Below are 14,935 nucleotides of genomic sequence, written 5' to 3'. Positions count from 1 at the left end.
CACTTAAGTAAATGCCCAGTTGTGTTACAAATACATTTTTCTTCTCTAACAATGAGCACAGGCTCATTGTTAATCATAGACTCACAGCTTCATATTTTGTTACAAAAACTTATAAGTGTTATGACTATTGTGCATTATTGAAATAAAAATGAGTATTCCCTACAAGTCATTCCCCAATTGAGAAATGGTCAAAGGATATGAACAGGCAGTTTTCAGAGGTAGAAATTAAAGCTATCTACAGGCATATGGAAAAATGCTCTGGATCGCTGCTGATTAGAGAAATGCAAATCAAAACAACTCTTAGATACCACATCTCTCCTGTCAGATTGGCTAAAATAACAAATCAGGAGAATGATAAATGCTGGAAAGGATGTGGGGAAACTGGAACATTGTTGCATTGCTGGTGGAGTTGTGAGCTGATCCAGCCATTTTGGAGGGCGGTGTGGAACTACGCCCAAAGGGCTATAGAAATGTTCATACCCTTTGACCCAGCAATACCACTTCTAGGGTTGTATCCCAAAGAAATCACGCAAGTGGGAAAAGGACCCATATGTACAAGAATATTTATACCAGCTCTCTTTGTGGTAGCCAAGAATTGGAAAGCAAAGGGATGCCCATCAATTGGGGAATGGCTGAACAAGCTGTGGTATATGAAGGTGATGGAATACTATTGTGCCATAAGAAATGGGGATGATGCAGACTTCATAACAACCTGGAAAAACCTACACGACATAATGCTGAGTGAGCGGAGCAGAGCCAGGAGAACGTTGCGCACAGCCAAAGATATGTGGATTCCGTGAGGACCAACCCTGACATACTGCGCTTCTTTCAGCAACCTAAAGGGGCAAGGACAACTCCAGGGGACTCACGATGGAGAATGCTATCTTCATCGAGACAAAGAACTGCGAAGTTTGAATACAGACTGAGGCACACTACATGCTCGCCTTTTCTGCTTCTCTTTTGTTTTTGGGGTTTTTTTTTTTTTGGTTCTGTTTCTTCTTTCTCATGATTCATTCCATTGATCAAAATTCTTCTCCACGACTTGACTAGTGCATAAATTAATACAATGCAGAGTCATACATGACAGTTATATGAGACTCCATGCCATCTTGGGGAGGGAGGGGGGAGGGAGGGGAGAAAAACTGGAACTCAAAACTATGTAGAACCATGTGTGGTAAACTAAAAATAAATAAAGAAATTTATAAAAAAAAATGAGTATTCCCTCATTCCCCTCCCTTTCTGCACCAAATTTAAACTGTCGAGACCACGTCAACAATGATTTTGGTGTTCATGTAGCAATTACATAAAACTCTGCCTGCAACACATTCTTGCAGTTTCTTAACGTGTTATCAAATTGTTTCCGAAGTGCCACAAGGATTTGATGTTACAACACAAACCAGTTCTTAATGGGTACTGAGATACACGCACATAACCTCATTTGCATTCTGTGTGCTGCACCAGAGTATCTACTTCATTCCCCTCTGTTACTTTGAAATCATACCTCATCAGCTGTGTAAACATGTGGTCAATATGTTACTTGTAGTACAAAGGTCAGGTTGTTGAAAACCACGACCACTTGGCATGTCCATTAAAAATCACCTTGAAAGCATCATGGACCATCACAAACAGTCTGCAAAAACAAACCTCATATTGGCTCCCACTGCAGTAGTACGGCTGTTTTCTCATCTCAACTTCTCTGCTTATGTTGCAATTCTTTAGTAAACTGGTCAGTCATCTAGTAATTTCCGTGAGAGCATAGCTCTGGTGTGCTAATAGTGGAAGACAAGAAAGTCATGCCTGGAGAGATTCCTTCCCTAAAAGGTTAGTTTATATGTAAATGCTGTTAAAAACAAAACAACAACAACCAAAAAAAACTCATATACAACTGAACTTTAAGTACTTTTATCATTTAATACATCACTTGTCATTAACCAATAAAAGAGAAATCATTTTATATTGTAACTAGTTATTTGTTTTTGACTCATTGGGTAGCTACGAATTTTTTTTAAATTAATTTCTACCTTTCAGCAAGACAGCTTATGAAATTCTACCATTTTCCACTATATATTTGTGTGAATGAGCATTTTCACTTTATTCTTGTTTTAATTAAAATACAGGAATAAACTCCATGCAGAACCAGATTTAACACTGTCTGATATGGAGCAAAATATTGCAAACTTTTGTTCAGATAGAAAAGTCTAACACAAAAGTTAAGTTCTTATCTAATTATGAAATTGTAAGTATCTTCCAAGTTCAAGCTTATTTCAATAAATTTTTATTTATATTCAACAAAAATTGTAACAAAGAGAATGAATATGAAGTCTTATAGATAATAAGCGTATGAGGTCTTGCTGGATTACCTCTTTTAATTCTTAATGTCTCACATAAAATATTTGTAATTATTTTGTAATTAGTTTTAAAATGTTACATTTAGAATTTTCATGATTATAAGTAGAATAAAATTTCATATCTTAATTGCAATTATATAATGTAAATTTTAATTTGGAGTTTTTAGGATAAAAGTTACCATTGTAGTTATGGTAAGCACTACATGAATAAAGTTAATAGAATGAGTCCTTTTGGGGTTCACAATCCTTTTTTTTTTTTTTTTTTGCTAAAAGAGTTCATGGAACAAAATGTTGAAAACCCCTGGTAGAGACAATAATGAATGACGAAGCCTTGCTACTGACTGGTTATCTATCAGGGTTCATCAGCCTATTTGTGACTCCTAATTTTCCCCTTCCATGAGAAGGGTTCTATCTCAGTTCTCTTGGGAGAAGAAAGGCTAGGGAGCAGAACCCCTAGAAGGTGGAGGGTCTCTGTGGCTACCATCTCTCACTAGCTCATCTTATCTGAATGATCTAGATTAGTACTGTAACCACTACTTATAGTGCTGTTTCTATGAGGAAGAGCATTTTAAATTAAAAAAAAATTAACAAAAGAACTTTTGGAATAAAAACCTCATTTAAATTGAGTGCTCCCTGCACTGTATTTGTGCTCTCCCTAAGGGTAGGGAAAAATTAGAAAAACACAGAAATGTTAACAGTAGCTAGGTTGTTTGGTATCAACATATGTTAATACTTCTAGTGATTCATGATGACAACGTTGTGTGTTCCTCCACTGACGGAGATGACAACCTCTTGATAGCTGTCTAGACCATTTTCATGGTTTTAGAGGGTGACAACATTTACTACCCATTTTCAGGTAAGAAGTCTCTTTAATTTAGTGAAGCTATTCCTCAGATAATAGACACACATGCAGATCAATGCCAAGTTTTAATGTGAAGCCAGAGCCCTACCAGCATCAGCTTCAGAGCTCTGGGTCACTGTAGTCCCACATGAGACAGCAGAGGACTGCTCAGGTGACAGGGATCAGCATGGGTAGGAAGGAAAGTTGGGCATTTTGAAAGATGCATGACAAATAAACTCAGAACGCTGTGATCACATCACCTTAGTGGAAAAGGCAGAAGAAAAGCGGGGGTGGGGGCAGGGCGCTATTCAAGAATTTCCTTTATTAACCCTAAAATAGTGAGAGGAGCAGAAGAAACCACCTCCCATACACTCAGGAGACCCTCTATGGAGGGTGTACAGAAATGCAAGGAGAAGCATACAGGATGAGAAGGAGGAATTGCGACCACTTGCTCCGGTGGATAGAGTAACCACCATGAGGAGATCACAGATACAATGAAGTATCAGCATCCACCGTCATGAAGCTTGGCAGGAAGCAGTATGGCTCACACGGCCCCGTGAACACTGCCAGATGGGGGATGCAAAGCTACCTATTCTGCTCTCTGACACCCTGAAATAGGAGTCCAGATGCTGATAACTAGGGCAGCTTTTATCTGGAGCTTGGCTCTGGAGAATGCAGTAACTAGTCTGACTGTGCGGAATCAGCTCATTTATGGATGATGCCCATATCAATAAAGAGTCTTCTCTTGTCTGTTAAGAGTTTTTTTTTAATCCTAAATTGATTTGATCTTTTTCTAATCCATAGTCAAGTAAGAAGTCACTTTCGTGTTTTCTGAGCTTGCTTGTGAAAGCCACTTTTCAGTCACACACACACACACACACATTCTCTCTCTTGCACTCTGTCTCTTTCTCACACACATAGACACAAATTCACTTTAGAAAAGGTAATAACTCTCAAGGGCAGCTCACACATGCTGATTTATGGTTTACGAAGTACGTACACATAAAAATAAAAAAAAAAATCTCCCTGGGAACTTAGTAGTGTACGCATCTCCGCTTTATGAATTAGAACAATGAGGCTCTGAGAGCTTCTGTGAGCTGCCCAGCTGGGTCATACTCGGTAAAACGTTGCCATGGTTCCTGCTTCTAACTCATCCTCACTGTGTGACCCTGGGCACGTCACTGAACGTCTCAGAGCCCCAGGTAATCCTATGACTGTAAGATGCAGAACAGCTGTCAGTTTCCCTTGGTAGCAGGAGTTTCCTTACTGGGAATTCCCAACACTGATGAAATCCAGGTCCAGTCACCCTCACCCCTTTTCCTGTTTTTATTCGTTTTTTTGCTTTGTACTAATTTTACTCAAACATGGTGGTCATCTGAGTGTGCAGAAGCAACTTGTTCAGGAATGATGCCCATATCAGTAATGAGTCTTTTCTCATCTTAAATACTGGTGTTTGTTGTTTTAATCACATTTTAGGTGACATTCCTCGTCCTTTAGCCTTTTCTGATTCTTTCCTTGAAGACCATCTTTATACCCCAGAGGTGGAAGGCTTCTGTAGCGGCTACGAGTCTTTAGCCTCTTTAACGCTTTATTCCTAACTGGTATTTCTTCTCTATTTCTAACTTTGTGTGGAAGCCGGTGACTATCAAAGGACATGTTAATTTACATTAGAGGGTCTGATCGAGTTCACAAAATGTCTCTCCCTCTGCAGCAGATACTGGTGCTTAAGCTGGAGTGACTTCCACGGTGGCCTTTTTGCAAATATTTATCATCAGCCCTAGAATATGAGGTGACCATACATCCCATGAAATGATGGTACTCTGTTCCTCCAGGACACATGAAAGAACCAGCTTTGCCAACTTTCCTTTGTGCTCCCAGGAGACTGTGGAAGCTGTCTTTCCATGTGGCTGCAGCTTCCTTCTTTCTTACGGTTTCATTTCTAGTGAATAAGGTCAAGACTGCCAAGAATCAGTTCCTGCAGCAGACCCTGGTCACAGATCTCATGCTCAGAGTGTCAACAGTTAAGTCAGTTAAGAAAAGGTCCCAAAGCTATGATTCTTAGCACCCTCTTCCCTCTGTTCTGCCATCTGGACACCAGCATCATGTGAGTGGAATGAGGAAAATCAGTGGTATAGGAGGAGTCTGTGTGTGTGCGCGTGTGCGTGTGTATATGTGCTCCACGGATTGTCCTCAACAAAGAATCCATGCCTAAGTGGTTAGCCTAGGACTAAAGGGCCTCTTCATATTCCTCCAAATAACCCCTTAGTCTGTGGCCAAGGTAGTGCTTGAAGTCTTCCTAGTATGGAAGACTCTGCCATGACTTGAAGATCATCTGCCTACCCCGACGAGACACTGGGCCAGGACTTTGTGGCGCCCTGTGAAATATGCACTTGAATGAATGATAATAATAACTGACATTTACACAGCAACTCAAGATTAAAGTCCCCGTGACACACTATGTCCCTATCCTCATAACAACCCTGGAAGGCTGGTGACATTGTAATTATTCGCAGTTTGCAAATGAGGAAATGTAATTGCCCAGGGTCATCCAGCTAGTGTTGGAGGCCGGATCTGAACCCAGATCTTCCTAGTTAAAAGTCCAGCTCTCTAACCTCTGTTCTACATTACCTTCCTGTATCTTCGCAGCCCATACTAAATCTAATTATCAAATCCATGACGAAGGACCAGCAGCACCTAATTACCGCATGCACAGCGAGTGTGAGCAGACTTCTGAATTGAGGGCATTTCTCAGAATGCAGATGTAACTCAGGCAGGGCAAACTCTGCAGTGAAAGCAGAAAGAATAAACAAAACCTGCTGTGTCCAACCTGGCCTGGCCCCAGGCCTTCTGCCTCAAAGACCAGTGTTCTTTTCCCTACAGTATCTGCAACAGGACAGGCAAGAGACAAAAGAGCAGGTACTTTAGAACTAAAACTATGGCATGAAAAGCCATAAGCAGGGCATAGGAAGAAGGATTTCATAGGAAATGAAGATTCTGTAAAAACAAAAGTTATCAATAAATTATTGTACAAAAAAAAGCAAAGGAACAGCAGCCATGGAAGACTCATGATCAATAACCTGACAGCTCCCAGACAAGGTGCCACAAGTCCCAAACTGCGTTTTGATAAGACTCCCGTTGGAGATTCATCTGTCTGCCCATTCTGCTGAATAGAGATAACCTGGAAACAGAAGTCTAAAGAGGAGGCTTAATGTAATCCTGAATTTAAATAGTAAACTAAGCTTTTATTTGCATCTTTGCCATCATTTAGTGACAAATCCATTTGTTGCAGACAAATTCCCGAGATCAAGTTAACATTTAAAGTCGCGCCATCATGCAAGAATGGAAAACAATGAGTTGTAGAAAAATCAGGAGACAGGGCCATTTATCAGGCCTCATTTATTAGTAAAGCATGGCCTACTAGTCACAGTCCTCAGAGTGGGACGGAGGAGGGAGAATTCAATTTTGAAACACATTCTGTCCTTGTGGAGGACACAAGGAGGAGGAGGAAGAGTCCTTTCAGCATCACAGCAATGGGCCTTCCTAGCAGGAGGGTGGAGTACTTAAAAGAGAGATCTCCTTGGCACAGTCTATTTTTATTAAACACTGAAACTTTGTGATAAGGAAGATGATTTTTCTAGCTGGGAGGAGGATGAAATACTGTGGACCCAAAATACTCTGAATACTTAAAATGTCTCTTAAGTTTTTATTGCATTTCGACCACATCAGACTACAGGCGAACACTAAAAAGCAATGCAATGCCACAGAACGGCCCCCTGCCTAATCCTGGAGTTGGAAGGAATGACTCCTGTCTGACCATGGAGTTGGAGGGCCTGGAGCCTAGGGAGCTCCCTGCTTGCCTACTTGCCACCTTTGTGACCATGGGCCATTCAATTCATCATTCAGGGCCTCAGTTTCCTCATCTGAAAATGGAGGGGGTTGGCTAGAGGGTCTCTAAAGGCCATTCCAGATCTGAACCGGATTCTCTTCCTCCAACCCTAAGGCCTGTGGTGCCTGGGCTTCGCTTATCAATATGTTAGGGATCAGTGATTTCGTGGCGGGGAGGGGCATGGAGTACTCCTTAACCAATGGTGATCATTAATAACCACACAATTATTCTGTAATCACGCTAATATTGAGCTTCTCTGACCTTCTGTTCTCTTAACAGAGAACAGCCCATTGCTAGATTGATCCTTGAAGACTACTGAGCCCAGGGGACCCTGTAATACCATGTACTGTGATTCAAGACCTTGAAGAGCCTTGGGTTATTTCTATACCACTAGAAGGTGTCAGAGAAGGCCTTAAGTGAAATCTTTAACATTTTCAAATGTGTTTTGGAACAGATATGTATATCAGAGGACGATGGTAAGGAGAGGAAATGTGCCTTGTGTATTCTGATCACCAGATCAATCGTAAAGAACTGATGTACAAAATTATCAAGGTGTGAACGGTCATCTCAGAGGATTTCAGTCCCAGAGCTGAACGCCGAGTTTATTTAGGGCACAGGCGACTCTGCAGTGACCTGACAGTTTGAGCTTTCACTGAGATTTGCCGCATGCATCAGCAGGAACAATGAGGCATACTGGCTTTACAAAAAGAAGAGAAAGTCCAGTCTTCCTTCCCATAACCTAGAGGACAAAGGCTCTCCCTCTGCCTTTGACCCACAGCCCTTCTGGCTTCATGAGGAAAATGTCCTTTGTAGCCAGACTTTCCTTTTGATCAAAGGACTGAAAAAGAAAGACCTTGTAAAACCAGTTGTGAGGTGCATACCTTCCTAACCTGCAGCTCACATCCCAATGATCCCATCATTCCAGGCTCTGGGGAGTATTAACAGTGTAGCTAAGAAACTGCACACAAGTGATCTATTTGCCTTCATGCAGGCGACCTCATGAACACATGGAAAAGAAACCCCAGCAGCTCCTCAGACACCCAAATCGGTCTCAGTGCAAAATACTCCATGAGAAAGTTTAAACCCATCAGCACATTTTTCTATGAGAAGATGTGAGATGAGAATTACTTTCAGGTCAGAATAAAAGACTAGATTCTGGAAAGATGAGGCACCAGTTCTCATTTATAATCAGGAAGCCCAAAGTTGCCATCCTTCAGTAAGTAAATTAGATATTCAGCTTTACATTTCTTTTAGTCTGTTGCCATTGTCTTTCCCTGATTTCCAGACTTGAAGAATTAACCCTAACATCATTAAATGAGACTAGTATTTAACTGATATTTTGGTGGTTTTTAAAGTACATTCCGTAAGAGGCAATACAGTATGGATAAAACATATTACATAAAGCTTTTTCTTGGCTAAATTTATTAAACTTTTCTAAACCAAACATGACACAAATTCATTCTTTAAACACAAACACAATTCAATTAATGGAGAAAAATACAACTCCTAAAGGAGTCACATCTCCATTGATTGAGTTAGGGGGTAAGAGAGAGAAATCACAACATGAAACAATGTAGGGAGGGCAAGGAGAGAGAAAGGCGGGCGATCACTTTCCTCTCAAGTACAAGGTGTATTGCCAAGATGGCTTCAATACTAAACCTTTCTGCTAGCTTCAACTATTGTTCAAAGTCTGTGCACAGAGGAGGATTAGGGCAGGGGGAAGAGTCTAGGACTAGGATTTCCTAATCTGCTCAGAGCCAAGACAAGGAACCTTCTGGTTTGCTGGAAGGTACCCTGACCTTGGAGTCACAACACACCTGGATTGTATTCAAGCTCAACAACGTACTAGCTGCAGATCTTGGAAAATCACTTCCCTCAGTTTCCCCAACTTTAAAATATGGGTAGAGGTGAATTCAATGACTCTATGATCTCTGCTGACTCTGGGATCCTATGAAATAATGACCACAAAACCCAGAAAAAATGCCACTTAGTGGTAAGCATTCCTGGCTGCCTTCCCTTGTCTAGAATATAATTGGAAGAAATACGGACTCAAGGTCTATGCCACCAGCCAAAGGTGCAGAGGGTCAAAAAATGTAGTTTGCAGAGCTGTCACTTTCCTGAACCAACATCAATGAATGTCTTATTAAATCTACCCTTTTGGGATAATAAAGTCATAACAGAACAAAGGTGTCATGGTTTCAATGTCATCTCTTTTGAAAATGAGCATTCCTGCTTTGCTGTAGAATTTAAATAGCAGCAGGAGGTCATTATTCTTTCTATTCTGTTGACACATTTTAACTCATTTTATGAACCTAGTTTTCCTTTTTATTCTAGAACACAAGGAAAAATATTTATGGAGAGGAATTTCATCTAGCAGAGTTGATGCTGCCAGTCCCTTGGGAGGGAAGGCCAGCTCATGCAGCACTGAAACAGCTGTTAAAAGCCAATTTTCTTACCTTTTAATTGCTTTCTGTGACTAGCTTGCGCCAGTGCAGACATTCACTTGGGAAACAGTGAGTGGCCTGAAGAGTCACATTGTAGGAGCTGGGGACCAGGAGCCTTTTTTCCAGCTCTGAAATGCTTCAACTGGAGGATGGAAGAGAAGGAAGGGTCAATATGTATGAAGTTTATTATTAATAGCACTTGCCTAACCATATTGGAGCATCAAAAATAATCCTAACAAATTATTCACAAGATTTTGAGATTCTGTATGAATTACAGAGTACCCCGAAGATGGAATGAATGGCTTTGTGAACTAGTGAGTTCTCTCTCCCCTCCCCATCTGGCCTAGGTCTAGCGTGAGCAGAGGCTGGATCTGCAGCCTGTCAGGCCAGCTGGAAAAGGGGCCATGGCCTGGGCTGGAAGGTGAGAGGACTGGTTAAGGGCAGTTCTGAATGAAGATTTTACGCACACTCCATTCACAAAGCCTGTCAAGAAGCCCTTTGCCACACGAAATCTTTTCGCTGATCTGGTCCAAGTCTGAGTCCCTGAGTTATCTCTAAGCCATCAATCCAGTGGAAAAAACTCAAATGTGACATGTGCTACTTATGAGGATTCCCATTTGGATAGGAGTGACTGTTAGAAAGCCCTTGATGGGAACAGGGCAGAGTCCTGGCGAGGGCCCAAGTTTCTATGCCAGAGAAGGTCAGCACCAAACCACTTCCTGAATGACTGTGTCCATCAGTTCCCACCACAGCCAGCTCATTGCAACAAGGATCAATAGCTTAGGTTAGTTTGTCTAGACAAGGGGACCTCTGAAGCTTGTAAAGAGCTCAGCTCTTGCAACTGATTAAAATAGCAGAAGATAGCACCCAACAATTATCTCTGGACTCAAGGAAACTCTTGTTTTAATCCCTGACGGGTCTATAGTCACCAGAATCCCTGGAGAAGAAACACTTCTGCTCTGAAACAGCCTCTGAAAGGAAACAGCAGGCGTAAGATTGTGCCCCAGCATGGCTTTGCAATCCTTCCTGGAATCACAAGGGAAATCGGTTTGGAAGAAAAAAGAACAAAACATTTTTGGAAAATTCAGAGAGATTCAATTGGGTTTCCTTCTTCAGCAAGACCAAACTAGTTATTTGAAAAGTTTCAAAGCAAAGATGGCGCATAGCTAATAAGAAATTAAGCAGCATTCTTTAAAAAAAAAAAAAAAGAATAGAATGGTAAGGCACAATTTGCTTAGCCTGTTTAAAGGATGAATTATGGTTTTTAGTGAGCAAAGATTCCCAGACATATTGTATATTGTACATGATGCTGACGAGACTTTTTTGTAATGGTGCTGACTTGTTAAATTCCCCCAAACTATTCTTAGGGGCATTTGTAGTAGATGCATTTGTTCACAAAGGCATTTTGGTAAATCATTAGCCATTCATTTTGTGGAAGGAGAGTGTGAAAGGAAATCATATGGATCAAAAGCTTGCTAAAACCACATCAGATGACAATATATATCATTTCCTCCTTGTATAGCAGGCCTATCACTTTTTCAAAGAAAATTAGATTAGTCTGACAGGAATTACTCTTTAAAAATTCAAGCTGTTCATTGTCTACTATCCTGTCTGATTTTTAGGTGTTGCAGTGACTTTTAAAATGATTTATTTTGCTATTTTTCCAAGTGTGAAAACATTCAGTTTCTATTTGAAGAGCTAAAGAGTGCCCTTTATAAATTTCATAATTATATATGTGGCCACATATAAGCATTGCGAAAGGGAGCAAAGGACTAGAAAAGATGCAAGACACACAGTCTGCAGGACATATCACATCAGCAGAAGGTGACATAGAAAACAATGTAAGAACGAGTGATCACAGTGACAACTGTTACTTCTGAGAAGCTGGTAGGAGAACCTTCCATATCCAAGGTGACTGGTCACACCTCACACTGATTCCTTCTACTCTCTCTGTCAGAGCATGGTACAGAGAAGGCTTAGTTCTGACTAGTCTTTGGGTCAGGCCACTTCGTTTCCTGGAGGTCTCCACTCTACAGTCACCAAGTACCAACAAATGCTTGCCCTCAGTCACCAGGAGAAGAGGGTGGAAATGGCAGAGTCCCACATGTCTGAAATATGGGCATTCACTGACTGCTCCTGATGACCTCCAGGGTCCAGTTTTGATAGACAGCTCTGTTATGAGGTTTTTTCTTAGGATGGAGACAAAACCTGTTCTTCTCCAACTTCTATCCACTGGTTTCTCTGAAACCACCCAGAGTAGGCCCTATTTCTATCTTCCCCATCCCCCCACTCTAAGTCTTCTCTCTCCAGGTTTACCACCTCTAGCTTTTTTCTGCCTGGGTTTAGAGGGGCCTGATACTGAACTGCTCACCATCCCAATCCCCTTCTCCAGTATACATGAATCTGTCAGTCCCTGAGCATGACAATTTGTCCATAGCTTTCCTAAACAGGAGGACCTAAAACTAGCCAGCTATATAGTTGTCACTGCCCAAGGCAGTCTGGGGAGACTATTACTTCCTGAATCTCGAACTTCACTCCCCATGCTGCCCCAAATCCTGTTGGCTTTTCCAGCTAAGGAGTCACATTAACATGATGGGCCAATAGAAGCCCCGGGTCCTTGTGAACTACTGCCTAACATGTTCTGTCCATCAAGTATTTATACAGTTGATTTTTTTTTAATTTCTCAAATCAAAATGAGATGCAGTACTTTGATGTTCTTAAAAGGAACAAAGGAGTTAAGCAGACAACCATACTCTGAGCTTACAATCTAAAATAGACAATGGTGAGGCAACATAATATTACTGTGTCAGGGACACTTGGCAAGATTACTGAAGGGCTATGGGAAGATAGCGGCACATGAGGACCTAAAGAAACCCCATTCTCTAACAAACACCCTGATTCTAAAGGGCACCAGCAGGAACAACCATAAAGTCAACCAAAAAGATTCAATCATAAACACTCCCATCGATTGATCGAAGGCTGCATAGACTGCCAGAACTCTGTGGAATGGAGATGAGGTAAGGGAGGTGGAAGGCAAAAAGACAAACAGCCCCGTTTTATAGCAGGGGCCAGCGCCAGACCAGTACCCAGGGTGGTGGAGGCTACCCAGGAGCTCACCCCCTATCCTCGGCAATGGCTCCAGAGAGCCTGGGCCTGAATCTCAGCAGGAGGCAAGGCCAGACAATACCTTCAGAAGAAAAGGCCTAGTCACAGCCACCAGACTTAGGATCCAGCAAGAAAACCCAAGGGAACAGAACTCAACCCAAGCACAAATCCACAAAAGGGAGGCTAGATTATGAGTAAATAGCAAAAAAATAAAGTGGGGGGGGACAATCAAGAAGTGTCTTGGAATAAGAGGAAGAGAATAGATGTACAAGTCCATGCAGAGGCAGAAAGAAAAGTATAACCTGGACGCAAAGATGAGAGGAGGAGCTACAAGAAACAAAGACAAGAGATACAAAGTGAACGATGAGAAAGAAACAATAGCAAAGGAGAAGTACCACCTTGGAAAAATCTATGATCAATTTCATAAGGCATCTAGATTAAAAAACAACTCCCTGGAAAACAGGTCCAGGTACCATCATCTAAGAATCACTGGATTATCGAAAAATCGCCCACCCCCTACCCAAAGTTAAAGCTGGAGGGCAAAGGGAAAATAACAAAGAATAACAAGAATTCACCAGCCACCCCCGAAAGAAATCCTGAAACAAAAACTCTGACGTTCCATCAGAGAAAATAGACACTTCAGGTTAAAGAAACTGTTGCAAACAATCAAAATGAAAGAGTTCAATCAAGCACCAAGAAGCTACAGTTAGACTCATACAAGACTTGGCAGATGCTGCCATAATTATGAAACGAACTTGGAATACGGTATTACAAAACGAAAAAAGATAAGGACTTACAATCAAAACTGAGTATAATCCTACAGGGTGGGAAATGTGTCTTTAATGAAGTGAAGGCTTTCCAAACACTGCTGATGAAAAGGTCAGAAATGAGTTGAGGTTTTGAAATGAGAATGAGAGGAGACAAGTGAAACATTGAAAGGTTTGATCATTTGATCAAACGAGCAAGACTAGATAAACTGATTCAATACTAATGGAGAAGTAACAAGTATCCCCACAGAGCTCTAATATCCTTAATGATGATAAAGCTAAATAAGACAGGCAGAGGGGCTTTTTAATGTTTTGGTAGTCTTAAGAAAAAAGGAAAGTTAGGGGACTAAACAGGGGAGGGAGCTTACTCTCTCAAACAAGAGAGGTACACGGGATGAGGAGAACCTTGGAAGAAGCAGTGGGGAAGGCAGGTACCCCAGGCACCGCTCACTCTCATCTGAACTAGACAAAGGAAAGCAGACTACATATGTGTACGTACACACACACACACACACACACACACACACACACACACACACACATACACACACACACACGACAGGGAGAAGAGGGAAGGAGATTCAAGAAGAAGGGTATTCCAGCAGCTCCCTCTTCTTTCAGGATCCTCAGGCATTCACAATCCTTTATAATCTAGCTCCTTCCTTTCTTTCCAATCTTCTTAGCCCTTACTCCCCAACATGTACTCTTTAGCCCAGTGACAGTGGCCTCCTGGCCATTCCACTCTATCTCTTGGCTCTGGGTATTCTCTCTCTGGCTGTCCCCCATGCCTGGAACACTCTTCCACTTCACCCTATGGACCTCTCTGGCTTCCTTTAAGTCACAACTAAAATCTTATCTTTTACTGGAAGCCTTTCTCTTGTTGTTGTTGTTCAGTCATTTCAGTTGTGTCCAGCTCTTCATTGAGGTTTTCTTGGTAAAGATACTGGAGTGGTTTGCCGTTTCTGTCTCCAGCTCTCCTCCAGATGAGGAAACCAAATCAAAAAGGATCAAGTTACTTGCCCAGGGTCACATAGCTAGTGTCTGAGACTAGGTCTGAATTCAGATCATCCTGACTCCAGGCCTGGAGCTCTATCTACTGTGCCACCTAGCTACTTATTTAGAGCGCCTTCCTTCTATTATTTCCTATTTATCTTGTATGTAGCTTGCTTTGTATATATTTTTTGGTGTGTCGTCTTCCTCCATTAAGTTGTAAGTTCCTGGAGGGCAGAGACTGTCTTTTGCCTCTTTTGTGTCCCCAAAGCTTAGCACAGTCCCCAGCACATAGCAGGTACTTAAGATAGGATAGGTGAAGATTCCAATAGACACAAGCAAGGCTAATTTCTGTGTCCTGTGCCTTCTGTGAAGTGACCATTAAAGTAAAGAAGGAATAAAAACCTGAACAGGGTGGGGTGAGGGGGAGAAAGGAGGGGTAGAAACAAATCTTGTCCTTTAGAGATCAAAGTTGTTAGGTAAATGCCTCCCTCAGCACCTTCTGCAGTTATTAAATGGAAAGCAAAGCAATTCTATTTTTAATTAATCTGTAC

At 41.6% G+C, this 14,935-nt stretch overlaps 1 protein-coding gene across 4 annotated transcripts in view; it reads right to left on the bottom strand.

Moving 5' to 3' along the window:
* Positions 1–14,935, bottom strand: part of PEAK1 (pseudopodium enriched atypical kinase 1) — a 275,075-nt gene that overhangs the window by 198,781 nt on the left and 61,359 nt on the right. For all 4 annotated transcript variants that reach the window (XM_036734155.1, XM_036734154.1, XM_036734159.1 and 1 more), the window contains exon 3: positions 9,532–9,661. The gene's annotated coding sequence lies outside the window, so the exon portion shown is untranslated. The remainder of the gene's footprint in view (positions 1–9,531; positions 9,662–14,935) is intronic.

Source organism: Trichosurus vulpecula, chromosome 8 (assembly GCF_011100635.1).
Source record: "Trichosurus vulpecula isolate mTriVul1 chromosome 8, mTriVul1.pri, whole genome shotgun sequence".
Classification (NCBI taxonomy): domain Eukaryota; kingdom Metazoa; phylum Chordata; class Mammalia; order Diprotodontia; family Phalangeridae; genus Trichosurus; species Trichosurus vulpecula.
The sequence above is the reverse complement of the archived record's forward strand: the minus strand, read 5'-3'. Positions and strand labels throughout refer to the sequence as shown.